The following is a 22854-nucleotide window of genomic DNA, read 5'->3' on the forward strand; positions in this document are numbered from 1 at the left end:
AACTATCAATATTTCTCTCAACATTTTGGGGAAGTCTACTTAATGTCAGTGTGATTTTGAAGTGATAAATTCCATATTTCAATTGAGAATAGATCTCCAACATCATCTAGTTAATTTTAAAGATAAGGAAACATATTAAAAGATGTCAAGAAACTTGCCCATGAGCACACAAGTAGCTAATAATGGCAGAGTCATTATTCAAACCTTCTTTTTGTCTTGTGGCTACTATACTGTCCACATGCAATGGGACATCTATTTCCAAGGAATAACCTAGAAATTATGAAGTCCTTGCATATGCAAAGTACAGACAGATAAAATGTGACATTTTGAGCCTTGGAATCAGGATTAAGCCTTAACTGATATTTTCATCTGGAGTGTCTTGTCTTTTTTCTCTTTGTACATAAGAACAGTGGGAGTTATAGAATTATATATGTAGAACTAGAATGGATTTTAAAGGTTATTGTTTAATTCTATCATTTTGTACAAGTTAAGAAACTCAGACTCAGAGAAGCAAAATGTCTTCCCCATGGACACATAGCTTGGAGTTGGCCAAGACAAAATTTGAATCAAGTTTCTTTTTTCTTAACCATGGAGAACTAAATCATGAAGTCTACAAGATGAGCCTTTGAAAATGTGATGCTTAAAAATGTAAATGAAGGTGTCTTAACTGCACCTGACCTAAAATTATATTATAAAGTAGCGCTCATTAAAACCATTTGGTACTGGCTAAGAAACACAGTAGTTGATGAATGAAATAGGTTAGGTTCATAGGACAAAAAAAAAAAAAAAACAAAAAACTATATTACTATATTGTTTGACAAGTCCAAAGATCCCAGCTTTTGGGATTTGACAAAAACTGCTGGGAAAATTGGAAATTAGTATGGCAAAAACTAGGCAATGATCCACACTTAACACCCTATTCCAAGATAAGATTGAAATGGGTTCATGATTTAGACACAAAGTGTGATATTATAAACAAATTAGAAGAACAAAGGAGAGTTTACTTCTCAGATCTGCAGAGAAAGAAGGAATTTGTGATCAAAGAAGAACTTCAGTACATTATTGAATGCAAAATGGATAATTTTGATTATGTTAAGTTAAAAAGTTTTTGTACAAACAAAACCAATGCAGACAAAATTAGAAGGAAATCAATTTTGTTTTCTTTCTCATTTTTTTCCCTTTTTGATCTGATTTTTCTTGTGCAGCATGATATTTATGGTACTATGTATATAGGAACCACACATGTTTAACATATATTGGATCACTTGTCAACTTGGGGAGAGGGTGGGAGGAAGGGAGAGAAAAAATTAGAATACAGGGTTTTGTGGAAAATTATCCATGTACATATTTTGAAAATAAAAAGATTTAATTAAAAAAATAAAAAGTTTAAAACAAAACAAAAAGAAAATGTGATGTTTTATTGCATTTTTGTGGTCGTCAATTATCCTATTTCATCAAATAAAATTTGGTTTCTCAGTTGCATGAACTTTAGTCTCTTCTTCTTAACTAAAGTCTAACTAAATGTTTCCTTTAAATGATCTTTTTGGTCATCTGTTGACTCATATTAATTGATATATAAGACCAATGAAGCTACTTCATTCAGGAATTTAAGAGGTAGATAAATCATGAGGAAAGAATAGCAAATGATAAGAACCCATGATATGATTATAAGAACCAAAATGAAATGATGAATGAAAAAGAATTTTTTTTTTAATAGCAAGGAGTAAGCCACAAAGAATAAAGTAGAGATGAAGTAGAACATTTGGCAGAATTGACATTAGAAGACCTGGGTTCAAGTTCTAGTTTTACTATTTAGTATGTCTACAACCTTCTGCAAATAATTTTACATCCCTAAGCCTCAGTTTTCTCAACTATAAAATAGAATTAGATGGCTTTTCAGGTCCCCTCTAGCTTTAAATTTGATGATTTTAAAGAATAACATATAGGTCTAACCTCCGCCTAGGAAAATGTTGAAAATAGAATCATATAGTATTAGGACTAGTCAGAACCTTACAGACCTTCTATCTAATCTCTTCATCATATATGAAGAAATTGAGACCTAGCAGGGTGAGGAGATTTCCCCAAGCTCAAAAAGGGAGGAAACAGCAGAGCTGAGATTCATGTTCATATCCTCCGATTCCAAGCCAAGCATTATTTCCAAATTTAAAATCACAGATTGAGATAAAGAAACATGGAGTTGCTGGGGGAAATATAGAGAAATTGATAAGTGTTTTTAGTTAACAAGGAAAGAAAAAGAAGTGGAGACAAGGACAATTATACTCCTTCAATGTGTCCAGTATTTGTGTAATTCAAGGTGATAAAGTCAAGTCAATGAACATTTTAAGTGCTTTCTTTATATCAGATACAGTGCTAAGCACTGGGAATACAAAAACAAGCAAAAAGAAGACAGTCTTTGCCTCAAAGAACTTATAGGTTATTGAGTCAATTCTTTATTTTTGTTCAGAAGACAACCCCTTTCAGATCTAATTGATGGCTATCAAGACTTGCTGTAGGATTTTTGAAGGTAGAATCAAAATGGCAAAAGAAAGAAAGTACTCAGCTCTATTCTCTTCTAGAGTAAAATAATGCCTCAAATTGAATTCTGGAATGTCAAAGCCAAAAAAAGGTCAGAGTGTGACATCCTTTCAGACTAAGAAAACATAGTTGGAAAGAGACCTCTGGGACGTGTGTGAAGGCTGGCCCAGGGTCCACACCATAAAGTCTTATACACCAATTAATATGAGTCAACAGATGACCAAAAAGATTATTTAAAGGAAACACTTAATTAGATGGCTGCTTAAGAAGAGGAGAATAAAGTTAATGCAATTGAGAAACCAAATTTGATTTGATGAAACAGGATAATTGACAACCACCAAAATGCAATAAGACATCACATTTTCTTTTTGTTTTGTTTTGTTTTTAACTTTTTTATTTTTATTTTTTTAAATAAACACCCATTGGTGAACTTGAGGGTACTAACAGAATTAGCAGCAGTTTTGGTAACTCTCAGTGGTAAGGAGATCTGGCATCTGGTCAGAAAGAGATTACCGGGTATCTCTGGGCTATCAGTGTATGTAGGACCAGATGCTATTTGACAACTTACTTATAAGTCATTGTTCAAGAGCAAAGATGAGTTCTTTTTGTCCAGAGGAAAGAGCCCTGAGGGGCACTATCACTTTTAGTCCCAGTGGAGGAGGGTCCTGAGAATCAGTATCAACTGCTATCTCAAGGGTATCAGGGGCCTTTTCTGAGTAAGGACTACTGTGTTGACCAAGAAAGCAGTGACCACATCTTTCCCTAGCTCAAACCCACTTTGGAAGCATTGAAAACTTCCAAATCTTCAGAATTGGCTTTGACAACAGCAATGCAAAAAAAAAAAAAAAAAAAAAAAACCCAAAACAAACAAACAAAAAACCAAACCCTGAAATATAAGAGTTCTCTTCCCTGCCCAGAAACCAGAAACAGAGAGTAACATTAACATGAACAGCCAGATCAAGAAATAGAATGGAAAATGACCAAACAACAAAAGAGAACTTAAACATAAAAGGTACTGTGAAGGCAAGGAAGATAGAAAATCAGGTGAAGATATTAAAGTCAAAACTACAAGCTACAAGCTATAGCAATACTTTATAGAAAAATGGGAGTTAGTCACAAGCCCAACAATTCTTGGGAGAACTAAAAAATAATTTTCAAAATCAAATAAGAGAGGTAGAGGAAAATTAAGCAAAAAAAAAATAGAAAAGAAAGCAAATGAAGAAAACTAAGGAAAGACAATCAACAGCCTTGTAAAAGAGACACAAAAATACTAAAAAATATTATGCCTTAAAAAAAGGAATTGGCCGAATTGAAAAATAGGCTCAGAAGTTCACTGAAAAAAATAATTCCTTAAAATGTAGCATTAGGCAAGTGGAAGCTAATGATTCCAGAGACATCAAGTAGAAATAAAACAAAGACAAAAGATAAAAAAATAGAAAAAAAATTGAAATATAGGAAACAGATAAAGGAAAGATAAATTAAGAATTATTGGATTATCTGAAAGCCATGATCAAACTAAAATTTATATCTCTAAATGCATACACCAATAAAGTAGAGAAAAAAAGGTGAACAAATCAAGCATGCAAGTACAAAAAAAAAAAAAAACAACTAGAAAAAGAACAGATTAAATCCCCCTATTAAACATCAAAATGGAAAATTTTAATATCAAAGGAAAGATTAATAAGTTTCAAAGTAAAAAATAAATGAACAAACTGAGGACCTTATTTAATGAAAAAAGCCCACAAAATAGAAAAAAAAAAGCTATTGGTTAATTTGATTTTACAAAAGAAGAAAACCAAAGTGCTAGTATAAAAAATTAAAATAATGAATTTGCCATCAATGATAATGAAATTAAAGCAACTTTTAAGAGTTATTTTGTCTAATTATATATATAAATATAGTATTTTCTTTGTCTAATTATATATATTATTGTTTAATTACATGTGATATAATAATATATATGATTATATGACAATTTAAGTAAAGTATATAAATATTTTAAAAATATAAACTGCCCAGATTTATAGTAGAGGAAATAGAATACTTAAATAACTCTTTCTTAGATAAAGCAATTGGACTAGACATCAAAGTGACAAAGACCAATTTTCTTAATGAATATCAATCCAAAAAGTTTAAATAAAATAATAGCAAGAAGATAACAGATCATAAAGTATGACAAAGTAAAATTTATACCAGGAATTCTAGTTGAATATTAGAAAAACTATTAGTATAATTGACTATATCAATGATAACAACAAAAATCATATTATTATATAAATGAATACAGAAAAAGCCTTTGATAATATACAACACCCATTCTATTGGAAAGCAGTAGATAGCATAAGAATCAATGGAATTTTTCTTAAAATGATAAGTAGTGTCAACCTAAAACCAAGAGCAAGCATTTTGTGTAGTGGGGATAAATAGAAGGTCTTTCCAATATAGAAACCATAGGAATAGCACCAGCTTCTAGAGAGCTCAGCATAGCAAGGATAAGGTGGTCAGACAACTTGTCAAAAAAAGTTTATAAGAAACTATTTGTTGACACCAAGTATAGCTGGTGCAACTTGGCAACTTTATTGCCTTTATAGAGTTTTAGGTTGTAGTTCCAGTGTAGAAAGATGCACTGGTGATTGGTCACAAGAGAGCAAGGACCCTGATCAAATTCCAAAGCAAAAAGGAACACTACTGTTTGTGGTTGTTAGATACGAGGGAGCCTTTCTGGGTAAAAACCAAAACACAGCTGAGGAGAACAGTAAACATACCTTTCTTAGGATCACTCTACTGTATAACCATCAAAAACTTTCAGACTCCCAGAATTAGCTTTGGAAACAGTATCATGAAAAAACCTACAGGTTGGGGCAGTATTTTTTCAAACCCAGGTAAGTGCTTTAATACAGTCAAGATATGAATGAGAAAAATGATCAAGCAACAACAAAAAAAAGAATTTGACCATTAAAAACTTAACCATACAAAACTACTATAGTTTCAAAGATGTTGAAGACATAAGCTCAGAAAAAGATAACAATGTGAAAACATTTTAAAGTTATGTCTCAAAAAACATCATGGACCCAAGCCCAACAAAAATTCCTAGAAGAACTAAAGAAGGAGATAAAAGTAATAGAAGAAAAATTGGAGAAAAAAATGAGAATGACACAAGGAAATTATGGAAAAAGTTGAAAGCTTGGTAAAAAAACAAAAGGCACAAACCAAATTAAAGACAATAATCTTAAAAAATAGGATTAGCCTAATGGTAAAAGAAGCACAAAAATTCACTGAAGAAAAGAAATAAAAATAGGCCATCCAGAAAAGAAGGTACAAAAATTCACTTAAGAAAATAATTTTTAAAACAGATTCAGCCAACTGTAGTCAAAGGTTCACTGAAAAAAGAATTCCTTAAAAATTAACATTGGGCAAATAGAAGCTAATGACTCATGAGATGTCAAGTAATAAAAGAAAAGGCAAAAGAATGGGAAAAAATGAAATATTTCACAGGAAAAACAACTGACCCGAAAAACAGATCAAAGAGAAATAAAAGCCATGATCTGAAAGCCATGATCAAAAAAAGAGAGAAAGAGAAAGAAAGAAAAGAAAGAAAGAAAGAAAAGAAAGAAAGAAAGAAAGAAAGAAAGAAAGAAAGAAAGAAAGAAAGAAAGAAAGAAAGAAAGAAAGAAAGAAAGAAAGAAAGAAAGAAAGAAAGAAAGAAAGAAAGAAAGAAAGAAAGAAAGAAAGAAAGAAAGAAAGAAGAAAGAAAGAAAGAAAGAAAGAAAGAAAGAAAGAAGGAAGGAAGGAAGGAAGGAAGGAAGGAAGGAAGGAAGGAGGGAAGGAAGGAGGGAAGGAAGAAGGGAGAGAAGGAAGGAAGGAAGAAAAAAGAAGGAAGAAAGAGCCTAGACACTATTTTTCAAGAAGTTATCATAGAAAACCGCTTTAATATACTGAAACCAGAGGGCAAATTAGAAGTGGAAAGAATCCACCATTCACCTCCTAAAAGAGATCTCCAAATGAAAACTCCTAGGAATATTATAGTCAAATTTCAGAGATTCCAGTCAAAGAGAAAGTACTTGAAGTATACAGGAAGGAACAATTCATATATTATAGAGCCATAGTCAGGATTGCACATAATTTGTGGTTTCCATGTTAAAGTAGTGAAAGGCTTGAAATATGATTTTTCAGAAGGCAAAGATGCAAATTAAAAAATAATACAACAGAAAAGCCTTAGTATTATCCTTCATGGGAAGTAAAATGAATATTTAATGAAATGATGACTTCTAGGCATTCCTGATGAAGAAGAGGCAAGAGCTAAATAGAAAATATGATATTTAACACAAGACTCAAGAGAAGCATAAAAAGATAAATATGAAAGTATAATCTTAAGTATCTCAATAAAATTCAAATAGTTTACATTCTTATGTGGAAAGATGACTTTTTTCTGGATTGAGATGGCATTTTCTGTCCAAAGTCTATTAGGATTACTTTGGATCACTGAACACTAAGAAGAATCATTCTTCTTAGTTGATCATTCCATATTCTTGCTGTTGTTGTGTACAATGCATTCCTGGTTCTGCTTGTTTTGTTCAGCAACAGTTCATATAAATCTTTCTAGACCTTTTTAAAATCAACTTGTTCACCATTTTTTATAGAACAATAGTTAGTATTCCATTACCTTCCTATACTATCTTATTCAGCCATTCCTCAATTAATGGGCATCTACTCATTTTCTAATTCTTTGCTACTACAAAAGAGATGCTAGAAAAAATTTTGCACATGTGAGTCCTTTTTCCTTTTTTATGATTTCCTTGGGATACAGACTCAGGATTGGCATTGCTGGATCAAAAGGCATGCACAGTTTTATAGCTCCTTGTGCATAGTTTCAAATTGCTCTCCAGAATGGTTGAATCATTTCACAATTCTGCCAACAATGCATTAGTGTCTCAATTTTCCCACATCTCCTCCAACATTTATTATTATCTTTTCCTGTTATCTTAGCCAATCTTAGAGGTATGACGTGATACCTCAGAACTGTTTTAATTTGTATTTCTCTAATCGGTAATGATTCAGAGCATATTTTTTCATATAACTATATATGGTTTTAATTTCATCCTCTGAAAATTGTCTGTTCATATTCTTTGACCTTTTATCAATTGGGGAATGATTTGTATTCTTATAAATTTGACACAGTTCTTTGTTTATTTTAGAAATGAGACCTTTATCAGAAACATTGGATGTAAAGATTTTTTCCCCCTGGCTTTATACTTCCCTTTTAATCTTGTTTTTGCTGGTTTTGTTTGTGCAAAAATCTTTAATTTAATGTAATCGAAGTTGTCCATTTTGCCTTTCATAATGTTCTTTAGTTCTTCTTTGGTCATTAATTCATACCTCTTCCAAAGATCTGATAGGTAAATTTTCCCTTGTTCTCCTAATTTGTTTATGGTATCATCCTTTATGCCCAAGTCATGTACCCATTTTGACCTTATTTTGGTATGGGGTGTGAGATATAGCCTATGCTGAATTTTTGATATATTATTTTCCAGTTTTCCTAGGAATTTTTGTCAAATAGTGAGTTCTCATTCCAGAAAATGGAGTTCAGGAGTTTATCAAATACTAGATTACTATAGGTCTTGATTACTGTGCTGAGTGTATCTAATCTGTTCCACTGATCCACCACTCTATTTCTTAGTAGCGTTTTTTTTTTTTTTTTATGATTGATGCTTTATAATATAGTTTTAGGTTTGATACTATTAAGTCACCATCCTTTGTATTTTTTCAACTAATTCCCTTGATATTCTTCCAGATGAATTTTGTAATTATTTTTTCTAGTTTTATAAAATAATGCTTTGGCAGTTTGATTAGTATCACAGTGAACAAGTAGACCAATTTAGACAGAAATGTGATTTTTATTATATTAGCTTGGTCTGTCCATGAGCAATTGATATTTTTCCAATTGTTTAGAACTTACTTTATTTGTGTGAGAAGTGTTTTGTAATTGTGATCATATAGTTCTTTGGTTTGTATTGACAGGTAGACTGCCAAGTATTTTATTTTGCCTACAATAATTTTAAATGATTTTTTTTTCTTTCTATCTCTTATCAAAGAGATTTTCACAAAAGGGAAAATGGATCTATTATGTTCTAAAATATTTATGCCAACTCTTTTTGTGGTGGCAAAGAATCAGAAATTTAAGGAATGCTCATCAATTGGTAAATGTCTGAACAAGCTCTGGTATATGATAGTGATAGAACATTATTATACTCTGGAAAATGATGATGGAGTAGCTTCAGAAAATCTTGGTAAGATCTGTGTGAATTAATGCAAGGTGAAGTGAGAAGAACTTGGAAATCATTGTACATGTTAATAGCTATATTGTAACTATGATCAACTGTGAAAGATTTGGCTACTCTGAACAGTACAATGATCCAAGACAATTCCAAAAGACTCATGATGAAAAAATGCTAACCATCTCCAGAGAGAGAACTGATGAACTCTGAGAGCAAATTGAAGTATAATTTTCTCACTTTCTTTGTTTTTCTTGCTTTTAAAAAATATGACTAGTATGGAAAGATTTTACATGATTTCACATGTATAATTTATATAATGTTGCTCGCCTTCTTAGTGGGTAGGGGAGAAGATGGGAGGGAGAGAGAGAACATGGAATTCAAAATTTAAAAAGAAAAGAGTACTTAAAATAAATAAATACTGAATTAAACTATTTAAAAATAATTTGGTATGTGCTATTAAAATCACTAAACTGTATATATCCTTTGACTGACCAATACTACTAATGATTCATAACGACATTAAAGACAAAGAAAAAGATAAAACATATATAAAAATATTCCCCTTAGCACTTTTATGGTTGCAAAGAATTGGAAGTAGGATAAATAGCCATTCATTAAGAAATAGCTGAGCAGGTTATCCCATGTAAAAATAATGGAACGTGATATTGTTCTGTAAGCAATGAAATATAAGGAATTCAGTGAGACTTGGGAAAATATGAGCTGATGCAGAGCACAGGAAAGAGAACCAAGATCAATAAGTACAATAATGTAAAAGAAACATATGTTGAAAAGCACCTGAACTCGGATCAATGAAATCACTGATGATGATTTCAGATGGAAAATGGCAAATACACTTCTTTCCTATGGACTGGTATAAGATGAAGCATATGTTATCAAACAGCTAACATGTTGGTTTGTTTGCTTAAACCACAGGAAATGAAAGTGATATTTTTACAAAGTCATAAATAAAATACTTTTTAAAAAAAGATATAGAATGGCTGAATAAGTTATGGTATATAAAAGTAATGAAATATTATTGTTCTATGAAAAATGATGAATAAGCTCATTTTAGAAAGGCCTGGAAAGATTTATGCAAACTGATACTGAGTGAAACAAGTAAAACTAGGATTACAGTAACAGCAAGCTTGTGCGAGGATCTACTATGAAAGATTTGGTTCAGTGATCCAAGGCAATCCCAATAAACTTTGGATAGAAAATGTCATCTAGATCGAGAGAGAGATGAATGTAAATCAACACACACTATGTTCACTTTTTTTTCCTTTTTCTTCTTTCTTTCTCTTGAGGTTTTTCCCTTTTGTTTTAATTTTTCTTTCAACATGAGTCATAAAGAAATGTGTATTAAAAACTACTGTACATGTATAATCAGAAGAAGAAAACAATAAAAAAGAATAAAAAAAAGATATAATATCAAAGGAAGATGAGAAACTCGTGTGTGGGTTTGATTGGCAAAACTCACTGTGAGAGCTTGTTAGTAAGTCCTAGACTTTATTTATGTAAGCCTCAGCTTCCTCATCTGTAAAATGTGGATAATGATACCTACTATATCGCAGAGTTGCTGGAAGTATTAAGTAAGATAATATATAGGATTACCCTACAAAGCCCGAGTCACTAGGTACCGGGCACATTTCCTTGGAAGCAATCCACTTTTTGAAACTTGGCACAGTTCAGACTTTTCATTAAATCTCCTGGTTCAGGATTGCCAAACAGCAACAAAGTAAAATGAAATTAGGGATTTTTATTTTGTTGTGGTGGGGTAAAATAAGGGAAGGAAGCTCCTACCTATTATAAAGTCCACCCTTAGCATAACAAAGCTTTTCATGGCTTACTAATGGCTCCCTGTCAGGAGCACTGAGAACTATTATCACTGCTCTGCCCCTTCACATGGGCCTTTCAAACATCACTGTTTCACTTAATTCTTTCACCTCCTTCAGTTCAGACGCAATAAAAACCTTTCACTGGCTGACAACTCAAAAGGCAGAGCTGCCTCCAACTGCTGTATAATTCAGGAGGTCCTTTCTCATTTTAATTGGCTATCTAATTGGAATGTTTATGGGATGTGAGATAGCTTGGGATGAAAAGGCAGGGCCAGCAATTATGTGGCCAGCATTCCTATCTGGCAGAGTTAATAGTTAAAAAAAAAAAAAAAAATCTAAAGTTCACTGGAATGCCATGGTTTTGTTCTCCCAGAAATACCTTGATTTGAAACAATGTAATCCCCAAGTCAGAAATTATGTCACGCTGGGCTTCTCTGGCTACAAGTTGGAGCTTTTTGATGTTGCATCACATGAAGAACAGGAGGCTAGCTGGTGCCTGTCAGGTTTATAACTGCTCCCTCTCTCACTGGCTGGAGATAAGGCTGTGCTGTTGGCTTGATGGACTTTCAATGAATGACTTCATTCTGGGAGATGAGGTCACCAGAGTCAAGGCAATAAAGTTTCTGATATTCACATGAAAGCAGGTTTTCAAAGCTGCTAGCCCCTTCAAAGACAATCACCCAAGTGTCCCCATTGGCCCATGGGAGGCCCTGGGATCATTAGAGCTGGGTCCATAACTAGCTCTGTTTTTTAGATGCTGAATGTATTCCCAGCTCCAACACTGCCCTTCCCTCTAACCTTTCTTTGAGGAAGCCTGTGGAAGTGTTCTAAGCTATAAGTAGGGCAAGTAGGGTGGAAGCCAATTGACCAATTCAGGTATCCCCAAATGGGATTTGTTTTCGATGACTTTTCTACATTTTTATGACTCATCTTATTGGTACCATTTTTTTGGTTTTGTTTTGTTAGAAATATAATTACCTGATTAAGTAACTGACTAACCTTTTTTCTGGTACTAGTTAAATTCACACTGTTATTTGTTCTTTGTTTTTTCTTTTCTTCTTTCCTTCTCCTCTTCCTTCCTTCCTTCCTTTCTTTTTCTCTTTTTTTCTGTCCATCCTTCTTTCCCTTCTTCCTTCCTTCCTCCCTTCCTCCTCCATTCCTTCCTCTTTCCCTCCCTTCCTTTCTCCCTCCTTTCTTCCTTTTTTCCCCTCTTTCTTTCCTTCCTTTTCCTCCTCCTTTTCTTCCTTTCTCCCTCCGTCCCTCCTTCCTTCCTCCCTTCTTCCTCCCTCCCTTTCCCCCTTTTTCCTTTCTCCCTTCTTCCTCCCTCCCTCTTTCCCTTCCTTCTTCTTTCTCTTCCTTTCTTCCTTCCTCCCTCTCTCCTACTTTCCTTCCTTCTTTCCTTCCTTCTTCTTTCCTTCCTTCCTTCCTTCCTTTCTTCCATCCTTCCTTCCTTCCTTCCTTCTTCTTTTCTCCCTCCCTTCCCTCCTCCCTTCCTTCCTCCCTTGTCTGTCTGTCTGTCTGTCTGTCTGTCTCTTCCTCTCTTTGAATTTTATTCAGGAAAAATGGAAGCCACTGAAAGTCTTAGAGCTAAGAAATGATTTAAGTTGTGTTTTAACAAGATGAATATGGTGGCTATGTGTATGATGGACTGGGGAAAGAAGACTAGGGGTAGGGAGATAGGATAGGAAGAGATGGCAGTAATCCAAAAGAGAATAATGGTAGCCTGAATTGGGTTAGCAGAAGCTAACCAGAAAAAGAATGGATATAAAAGAATGCAAAAGATAGAAGTGACAGAATTTGAGGAATGGCTGGGGTGTGTGGGAGATGGTAGAAGGAAGGGACAAAGATAACTCTAAGATACCCAAAATTCCAGAAATTAGAAAGACAGTGTTATTATAGGAATAGGGAATTCATGAAGAGTAGTTGGCTTGTGGGGGAATGATGAGGAGGATGCTTTTAAATACATTGAGTTTGATGTGGGAAATAAGATGAGCAGGTGGAAGTATAGGTATGATTATCAAGACTGAGTTTATAGTCTTTTAAATCAAGTGTTGAGTGATGCTGAATGAAAATACCAGGCTGTGGATTTATTAGTCTTTCCTTGACTCTCCCATCCTATCCCAAAGTATGATCCTATACCTTTTCTTTCCTTTCACAAAAACAAAACAAAACAAAAGCTTCCTAAAAGTCTTTATTAGTTACATGAACTCCCTTTTCTAGCATTTACTTATTACAATATGATTTCTCTTCCTACCACTTGACAGAAAATACTCTCACAAAGGTGAATAATAATCTTTTTATTCCTAAATAAAATGGCCATTTCTTAGTTCTCATCCTTCTTGATAAGTGGCATTTAATATTGATGATCATTCTCTTATTTTAGCTATTCTCTACTTCCTGAAAATTGCTTTCTTTACATTTTTTCATCACATTATGATTCTCTTCTTATTTGTCTTATTGGATCTTCTCACTTTGCAATATCAATCAGTCAAACAACAAGCATTTATTAAGTTCCTATCTTAGGTCAGAGGTTGTGCTAGGCATGAGTGATACAGAGATACAAGTGAAATGGTCCCTGCCCTGGAAGAACTTACAATCTCACTTCAGGATACAACATGTGCAAATTCAGATACAAACACAAAAAAGATAAAATAAATTCAACATAACTGGGAGAAGGGAGGCACTAGCAAATGGAGAGATTAAAAGAAGTTTGTTGGCGAATATGAGCTCTTTCTGAGTAGGGATTTTTTATTTTTCAATAAATCAATCAATATTTATTAAATGTCTACTCTGTCTAAAGAACTGTGCTAGAGGATGGAGTTATAAATATAAGGAATAAAGTAATTTTTACTTTCAGAGAGCTAACACAGACTCTAACATAAATCACAAATACATACATTATATTTTCCAGAAGTCTTAGAGTAGTTTTAAGCAATTAAGTTTTAAACTGAAGTAAGACTTTTGAATATACTCTGTATAATTCTACAAAAATAAATAATTAATAAATAAATAAAAAATAAATAAAGAGAATAAACACAAAGTAGTCAACTACTGGTAGTTTGAGAAGCTTCAATTGGGAAAGAAGTGACAGAATTTGGCTTTGTATGAGTATTTGTATCCCTAGTGAATGGCACATAGTAGATGTTTAATAAATGTTTGTTTATTGATTCATACAAGGTGAAGTTTGAACTCAACTTGGAAGGAAACTAAGTATTTTAAGGGACAAGATGAGGAGGAAATATATTTCAGGAATGGGAGATGGCCGGTCTCCAGTAGTCATCAGAGATGAGAAGGGAAATGCCATTTTTGAAGAATAGTGAGAAGATCAGTTGACTGGACTACTGTCTGGAATAAGAGGCCCCTCCTGGGATAAATTCATTACTTTAAAACTCAAAACAAACTCAAAACAAATTTTGAGTGACATCACCTCCCTCAGCTTCTTCTTCCCTCTGATTGCAGGGCTGAAGGGCAAAGTATCAAACTCCTCCCAACACTATCCTTTATAAAGGACAGAAACCAGACTAAATTCACTATTTTGTATGTGCTGCCCTGCCTAGTTTCAACTCCATTCAACAAGACATCCTTGGTTGAGTATACTCTGTCCTTTGTACACACTTCCTATTTTCTTGCATCTTTTTCCATGTTGTCTCTTCCTTTAGATTATAAATACTTTGTCTAGTATATAGTAGGCTCTTTAATAAATGTTTATAAAATTGGACTAAGTAAAGAGCAATAGTGTAATAAGCCTCAAAAAATAGGTTGGGATCATATTGAGGACTTGAAATGCTGGATTTGTTTATATATATAAAATATACATTTGTAATAATATATTATATATAATTTACATATGTAATATATATATGATATTTAATCCTAGAAGAAATAAAGAATCATTAGAGTTAATCAAATAGAACAATGATGTGGGGCTGAATATTGTGGTACATGCCTATAATCCCTTCTATAGGGATTTCTTTAGCTCTGAAATTCTGAGCAACAATATGCTAAGTGATTGATTGTTCAAATTAAGTCTAGCAACAGTACGAGGAAGGAAGAACTACCTAAGGAGGAATGAACCAACTTAGATTATAACAGTTCATAGTTCTGCCAATCAATGAGCCATGAGTGATCATTGCATTTCCAGTCTGAAAGAAATGGGAAGATCTAGGGAGATCTAGGGAAGGGAAGGGAAGGGAAGGAAAGGGAAGAGAAGGGAAGGGAAGAAAAAAGAAGGGAAGGGAAGAGAAGTGAAAGGAAAGGAAGGAAAGGGAAAGGAAGGGAAGGGAAAAGAAATGGTACTTGATTAGATCATTTATTAAACACTTAATATGTGCCAAGCACTATGCTAAGCACCAAATAAGACAAATACAATTTAAAAGAAAGACATATTCTGCCCGGGAGGAGATTATATTTTAATAGGGGAAGGAAAAATAATATACAAAAGGAGTTGGAGGTGGGATGGAGCAAAGGAAGGTATTTGGTTTAAGAACATGGTTTGGTAACAGAGAAAAATGAAGACAGACTGTACTAAATGGAGACTCCAGGAGGAACTCATTAATGGAAAAAATGGAGTTAGGGTCTTATGGAGAAATATTCCAGGATGAGAAGGATGTTTCAGAGCAATGATGCCTGAGATACAAAGGAATATTCCAGGATACATTTGCAGTGTCAGGAACAGTAGAATAATTAGTTTGTACATCTTGTTGCTTCTACCTCCACAACATCTTTCTCACTTTTCTCCTTTTTGAAATTCATACTACAGTCACTATAGTTTAGAACCAAAAGTTTGCTCACCTGGACTGCTGTACTAGCCTCCTAATCGACTTCCCTCCTTCTGTCTTTCCTCTGCACAGATGCCGAAGTGATATTCCTAAAGTCCAGCTCTAAGCAGGACTTCCAGAAGGCAAGATGGCAAAGTAAGCAGTGAATTGCCTTAATTGTCCTATATTCACCTTTAAACAACTAAAAAATAGCACTCCAAAACAAATCCTAGAACAGCAAAATCAGGAAAAAGACAGGGCGAAACAATCTTTGAGTCCAACAAACTTGGAAGATCTGCTAGAAAGGTCTGCCTCGTTCTGATAAAAGTAAAGTACTGTCCAGGACAGAAAGTCTCCCGGCAAGCCAGCAGCAAGCCCCATCTCTGCAAACTATCATTAGATCCTGAGCCCTAGTGTGGTGGAGCAGGTAAATGTAAACAAAAGCACCACATCTCCCTTTCCTTTTCCTCCTTAAAATAGCTAGGGAAATGGGCAAATAGGCAGACTTCAACTTTGAGAATCACCAAATGCATCAGCATGGCCCCAGGCAAACAAGGAACCTTCAGTGGCCAGACCTCATGCTTCAGTGTAGCTTTAGGCAAACAAGTAGATACCAAACCTATGGGTAGCTAAACAAATAGGCGGCTGCCAATATAGGCTTCTCTACATGCTTTACAATAACCTTGAGAAAACAGGTAGCTGCCAGTGGCCAGACTACCATTTGTTTTATTATAGTTCCAGGGAAATGCAGAAACATCCCATTGATCTTAATACTCTCAGACATCACCACGAGGATTCCAGCTCAGCACCAGGTTAGCTGTCAAACCTCTATGACCTTCAGCAATGTCACAATCTTGCTGCCATCTGAGATCCTTAAGTCAGCATCAAACATGAGGGTCCCCTGTGGTCTTCAAGACAACATCAGTAAGTACAGCACCAGATAAACAGCCAAACCTGCAGCCTCTAACATAAGAAGTGCCTCTGAAAAAGTACCTCTTCCACCTTGAGAGCAGAGCTCAAATTTAAAAGAAAGGAAAAAGGCCAAAAAAAGTTACCAAAAACAACAACAAAGAACCTGACTATAGAAAGCTATTATGATGATAAGGAAAATCAAGACATAAACTCAGACGAGGACAGCAATGGCAAATGTCTATGACATAATTTTCCCAAGAAAAATGGGAAGTGATCTGATACCCAGAAAGGATTCATGGAAAACCTCAAAAAGGAGCTTAGAAATCATATGAAAGGCAGAGAAAAAATTGGGAAAAGAAATGAGAATGATGCAAAATAAATTATGAATACATAGTCAATAGCTTTAAAAACAACAACAACAACAACAACAACAAAAAACCAAAACAACGGCTTAAAAAAGCAGAATTGGTCAAAAAGAAAAGAAGGTACAAAAATCAATTGAAGAAAACAACTGCTTAAAAAGTACAATTGGCCAAATAGAAAAAAAAATTTACAAAAGTTAGTTAGGAAAATAACTCCTTAAAAATTAGAATTGGTCAAATGGAAGCTTATGATTCTATTAGGCATTAAAAATCAATGAAACAAATTCAAAAGAATGAAAAAAATATAAAAAAGTAAAATATGATATAGGAAAGACAAGTAACATAAAAAAAATGTATCCAGGAGAGATAATGTTAGAATCATTGGACTACCTGAAATCCAGGATCAAAAGAGGACATGGACAGTATCTTTCAAGAAATTATCAGGGGAAAATGCACTGATTTCCTGGAACTAGAGGATAAAATAGGCCTTGAAAGACTCCACTATTTACTTGACAGAGAAATCAAATAAAAATTCCCAGGAACATTATAGTCAAATTTCAGAATGACATTGGAGAGCCACAATCAGGATTATACATAATTTAGCAGCTATAACATTAAAAATTATAGCATTAAAAAAATCATGGAATATGATATTCTGGAAGGCAAAGGAGCTATGAGTACAACCAACTTACTCAGTAAAATTAAGCATAATACATCAAAAGAAAAAATGGTCATCAAGCTTTCATAAGGAAGACACCAGAATTAACAATTTTTTTTCCCAATTGGTATAAAAAGGGAAAATAAAGCATAAAGGATTCAATAGAGTTAAATTGTTTACATCCCTACATAGGAAGATTATACTTGTAAAAGATTATACACAGAGGGTACAACATAAAAAATTAAAGGATGAGAAAAAGTAGTAGCTGCAGATGAAAGAGAGAGGTAGAATGGGGTAAAGCATTTCACATTAAAAGGCATGATAGTGCAGAAGGAAATGGGAGGGTGAATGATGGACATCACTTGAACCTGACTCTCAAATAGTGTTGACTCAAAGAAGGAAAAATATACACTATCAATTGAATATAGACATCTATTTTACTTAATGGTGACATAGGAGGAAAAGAGATCTGGGGAGGTAGTAGACAGAAGCAAAATACTGATGAAGAGGAAAAAGGTGAAGGTAGAAAAAGGACAAACAGGAAGAAAAACAGATTGGAGGGGAAAATACAATTAGCAATCATAATTGTAAATGTGAAGGATGAACTTTCCCATAAAACAGAACTAGATAGCAGAGTGGAACAAAAACTAAAATCCTATAATATATTATTTACAAGTAATACACTAGAAGCAGAAAGCTACATACAAAGTAAAGGTAAATAGCTGGAACGGAATCTATTATATTTCAGCTGGAGTAAAAAACAAAAAAACAAAAAACAGTGGTAACAATCTTAATCTCAAAGCGAAAGTAGTCTTTATTAAAAGAGATGTGGAAAGAAACTACATATTCCCAATAGTACCAGAGACAATGAAGCAACTTCAATACTGAACATATATATGTGTATATAACATATTATAACATCCAAATTCTTAAAGAAGTTAAGTGAATTACAGGAAGAAATAGATTTCAAAACTACACTAGTGAGGGATCTCTCAGAAAGTGATAAACTTAATAATAAAAAAAAAAGAAGAAAGAAACTAAGGAAGTAACTATCATATTAGAAAAAAAATAAATATTACAGACCTTGGGAGAAAACTGAATGGGAACAGAAAGCAATATTATTTTTTCTCAGAATCACATGGCACCTACACATAAGTTGACCATGTAATAGGGCATAAAGCCCTCAAAATCAAATGTAGAAATATCAAATGTGGTTTTTTTGGATCCTAAGTCAATAAAAATTTCATTCAACAAAGGACAGTGGAAAGATAGATTAAAATAAACTGGAAATTAAATAACTTAATCTTTAAAAAATAAGTTTGTCAAAGAACAAATGATAGAAACAATCAATAATTTCAATAAAGAGAATGACACCATGAGACAACATTCCCAAACTAATGCATGCAGCCAAATCGGTATTTAGGGGAAATTTTATTTCTCTAAATTCTTACATCAACAAAAATAGAGAAAGAGCAGATTAACGAATTAGGCATGCAATTAAGAAAACTAGATGAAGACCAAAATTTAAAATAAAAGACCAAATTAAAAATCCTGAAAGTTAGAGGTAAGATTAATAAAAACTGAAAGTAAGAAAAGTATTGAAATAGTAAATTGTAGAGGGCTGCAGATGGTGGGGAAACTCTGAGTAAGTATAAGACCCTTCAGCCAGAGGGAACTGCTGACAATGTCGGATTTGGCTCCCCACCTCCCTTTGGTGATCTCACCCTTCCTGAGAAGTCAAAGAGGGCATGACCATCTGTGTTCTACTTGAAGCAAGGGATACTTACAGTAAGAGACATTTACACATCAATAGCAGGGTGCTTATAGTTAGCACTTGTACAGTGTGCTGTGGTGATATAATGATACTATAGTTAGCACTTGCTATGTTCTCCTATAATGGTTCCTTATAATGGTTCTCTAGTTGGCACATGCTTAGTGTGCTGTAATGATGTAATCATACTAAGGGCTGAGAGGATTTGGAATAAGGACTCCATCTTTGACTATCCTCCTGAGTCTCCTGCCTCTGTCACTCCTCCACTAAGACCAAGGCTGGTCCCAATATCCTCCAGGGAGCTAGTCTGGACGGTATATTTTGGTACCCTAATTTGAGGGCTCTAGAAAGCACACTACAATAAATAAAATTAGGAACTGGTTTTATGAAAAAAATAATAAGACAAATAAGTCATTGGTTAATTTGATTTAGAAAAAGAAAGAAGGAAACCAAAAATCCAGTATCAATAATTAAAAAGTTGACATCATTACCAATGAAGCAAAAATTAAAGCAATCATTAGGAAATATTTTACCCAGTTTTATGCCAATAAATCTGAAAATCTGAGTGAAATTGATGAATATTTATGAAAACATAAATGACCTAGATTAATAGATTGGGAAATAGAATGTCTAAATAACCCCATCATAGAAAAAGAAATGAAACAAATCGTTAATGAACTCCCTAAGAAAAAACATCCCTAAAGCCTAGCTCTGTTCATATGTTGCTTCTCTGCTAAAAAAAAAAAAAAAAAAAAAGCTTCAATAGAACCCCTCTATTACTTCTAGGATAAAATAATATTTTCTCTATTTGGTATTTCAATTTTTTCACAATTTAGTTTCAGCCTAGCTTTCTAGAATATTATAAATCCATTCCCCTTTAGTACTTCATGACCTAGCCAAATTGGTCTATTTAAAGGATCCTATATATTTCATTTCCCCTCTTTTGTTCCATGTTCCATATCTACAGTACTCTTCAAACCCAGTTCCTTTCATGTCTCACTTCAATTGTTAACTCCTCCATGAGGACTTTCTAGCTTCCCCCTTCCCTACTCTGCCTCTAAATTATTACAGTTTTCTATAGATAATACATGTATTCATCTAGGAAGATGTATCATTGCAATAGAAAAATGAGCATCTTGAGGACAGGAACTGTCTCACTTTTCCTTTGGTAGGCTTAGAAATTAAAACAATGCCTGGCACAGAGCTGCTACATAATAAATATTTGCTGGTTGATTGGGCAGAAGCTTTTATAAACAATTACCACATCTTATACAGACTATTTCCAATTTTAAAAAGGATGACAATTCTTTTTCATTGCATTCAGAAAGACTTTCTGACAATCACAACATTATGAAAATGCATTATTTAGAACATGGTTTCTCAGTCTCCTATTATATTTCTCTTTTCATTTCCAAGGCTAGTTTCCTGTTTAGTTCCAAAATTCAATCAGTCAACCATCATTTTCCCTCTCTGTGCCTCAATGTCTTTGTCTCTGAAAAGTGCTGGTGCATTAAGATGTTCCCCAAGGTTCCTTCAGGATCCAACATTCCACGAGACAACTGTGTGTAGAGAGAACCTTGTTAAATACTTCAGGGCTTGAAGGAGGGAAGGATAGAGATATCATTTTAAAGTGCTAATATTTCCTAATAATGAACAGCTGTCTTCAGTTAAATAAACTATTCGATTGAAAATAAAAGTGTCGTCAGAGGTACAATCTTCTAATTAGCCCACAACTAAGTTTATTTTGACCCACCGAATACTTCAGGGAATTACAGTGCAATTTAGCCCCCAATCAATTTTCTTGCTTTAAGCTGTCTTCACATTTCTATGGCATAGTATAATCTCTGCCATTGTCATTAGGCCTATAATCTGTTCATCCTTCCCAAGAAAAATTTCCTTCCATTTCTGGGTAATGACACAACAGAAATAATTTCATGACACCCAGCATGCAAGATCAGACCTCACATTTGGTTATGAACTTCTCTACAAAAGCTACGCACTTAGCATTATATTGAACACAATGTCACAGAAAATGTTGTGAATGCCATTTGCCTGCTTCAGTGGGTAAATTCCTTGCCAAATCTCACTGTTCTTGGCAGCTTTTGAAATGTGCTAATCAGCTTTCCTGGGTTTTAGGCACCATACATACAGAAGTATATCTCACAACCAACAGGGAAAAGATCACTCACAGCAGTTGCTCTGTCAACAGATATATTGTACTCAGCTCTCCTCTGCACTTCTCCCATCCTGTTTATTTTTAAGTGGCAGGCAGTTGTAGTAGGTAGAAGCTACCAGGAATGCTCCATGAAAGGGAAGAGAGGGAACCAAAACTAAGCCAAATCATGACCTAGTTTGGTCAAGGATGGAATTCATGACTTTCCCATATTAGAGGGAAGGAAAACTAAAGGCACTAGCAGAGTGCCTTCAGAAGACCTTTTATTAGGTGACCTCAGAAAAAAATAAAACAGCCTCAGACACTTACTAGCTATGTGATCAAGGGCAAGTCTGTTAACCTCTGTTTGCCTCAGTTTCCACAACTGGAGAATGGGTATAATAATAGCACTCACTTAGCAGAATTATTGTGAAGAGTAAATGAGACATTTGTAAAGTGCTTAGTACAGAGCCTAAAACATAGTGGGCACTATTTAAATGCAAAATTTTATATTATAGTTCATAGTATTTAGAACTGGAAAGGACCTTGGAAATAAAATATTTATTCCAATTCCTTTTCCTTATAAATGAGGAAACCAAAGCCTAGAGAAAGGAAGTAACCTTAATAAAAATGAAAAATCCCCTTTTGTATAGTGCTGTAAGTTTTGCAAAGTACTTGAAAGGACTGGGTCAATTCTTGGCTCTGGAAAGTTAGAGCTAATTTCAAAATCTCTATACTCCAAAGTCAGTTCTATAAAGGAGAAGTATATTCTGGATGTTTTCTACATTTACCTAATTTTCCTGCCCTACCTCTTTATCATCACAACTTTAAGTATCCCTGGAAATCAAAGAATGGAGGCAGCAAAAATATTTCCTGACATTTACCAAATAAAATCAGCCTAATTCTACACTAGGTATGTACAAAGGGTATCAGAGGCTTCTTTGGATCCTTTAAGTATTATGTTTACATACTTCACTCAAACCCTCTAAGATCATAGGATTGGGAGCTAGATGGTACTTTGGAGATGGTCCAAGTCCAACTTCTTCTATTTGTTTAATATTAGTGACCTGGGTTGGTTGAAGGTGAATGACTCAGATGGTTTTATTCTGTGGAAAATATGGAAACCTTCTCTGACCCACTTCTTCCCTCTGATAAAAACGCTTTGTTAGTTTTAAAATTAGCAATTAAAGATTAAAAGAACCTATGTGTTCATACTTCTTCACTAAACTAACTTCAGAGATGGCTTGATGAGGGTTCATTTGTTGTAAAAGGATCCTGCACAGGTTAGATAGCTATTGGAAGATGAGGTCATGAATAGTCTTTGGTTTTCTAGATCTCTACAGACCTATATCTCATCTCAGAAGGAAGATACTAAGATTAAGGAGGATTGGGAAAAGCTTCTTGTAGCAAATGAGATTTAAGCATATAAGAACTGAACTAAGATTTAAAGGAAATCAAAGAAATCAGGAGGGAAAGGAAGAGAAAGAGGATTTTTGGGGATTGGAGACAGCCAATGAAATCTCAGAATTGGGAGATGAGTGTCATGTTTGAGGAACAGTAAGGGAACACTGGATAACTGGATCACAGGGTTTGATGA

Source organism: Antechinus flavipes, chromosome 2 (genome assembly GCF_016432865.1).
Source record: "Antechinus flavipes isolate AdamAnt ecotype Samford, QLD, Australia chromosome 2, AdamAnt_v2, whole genome shotgun sequence".
Classification (NCBI taxonomy): domain Eukaryota; kingdom Metazoa; phylum Chordata; class Mammalia; order Dasyuromorphia; family Dasyuridae; genus Antechinus; species Antechinus flavipes.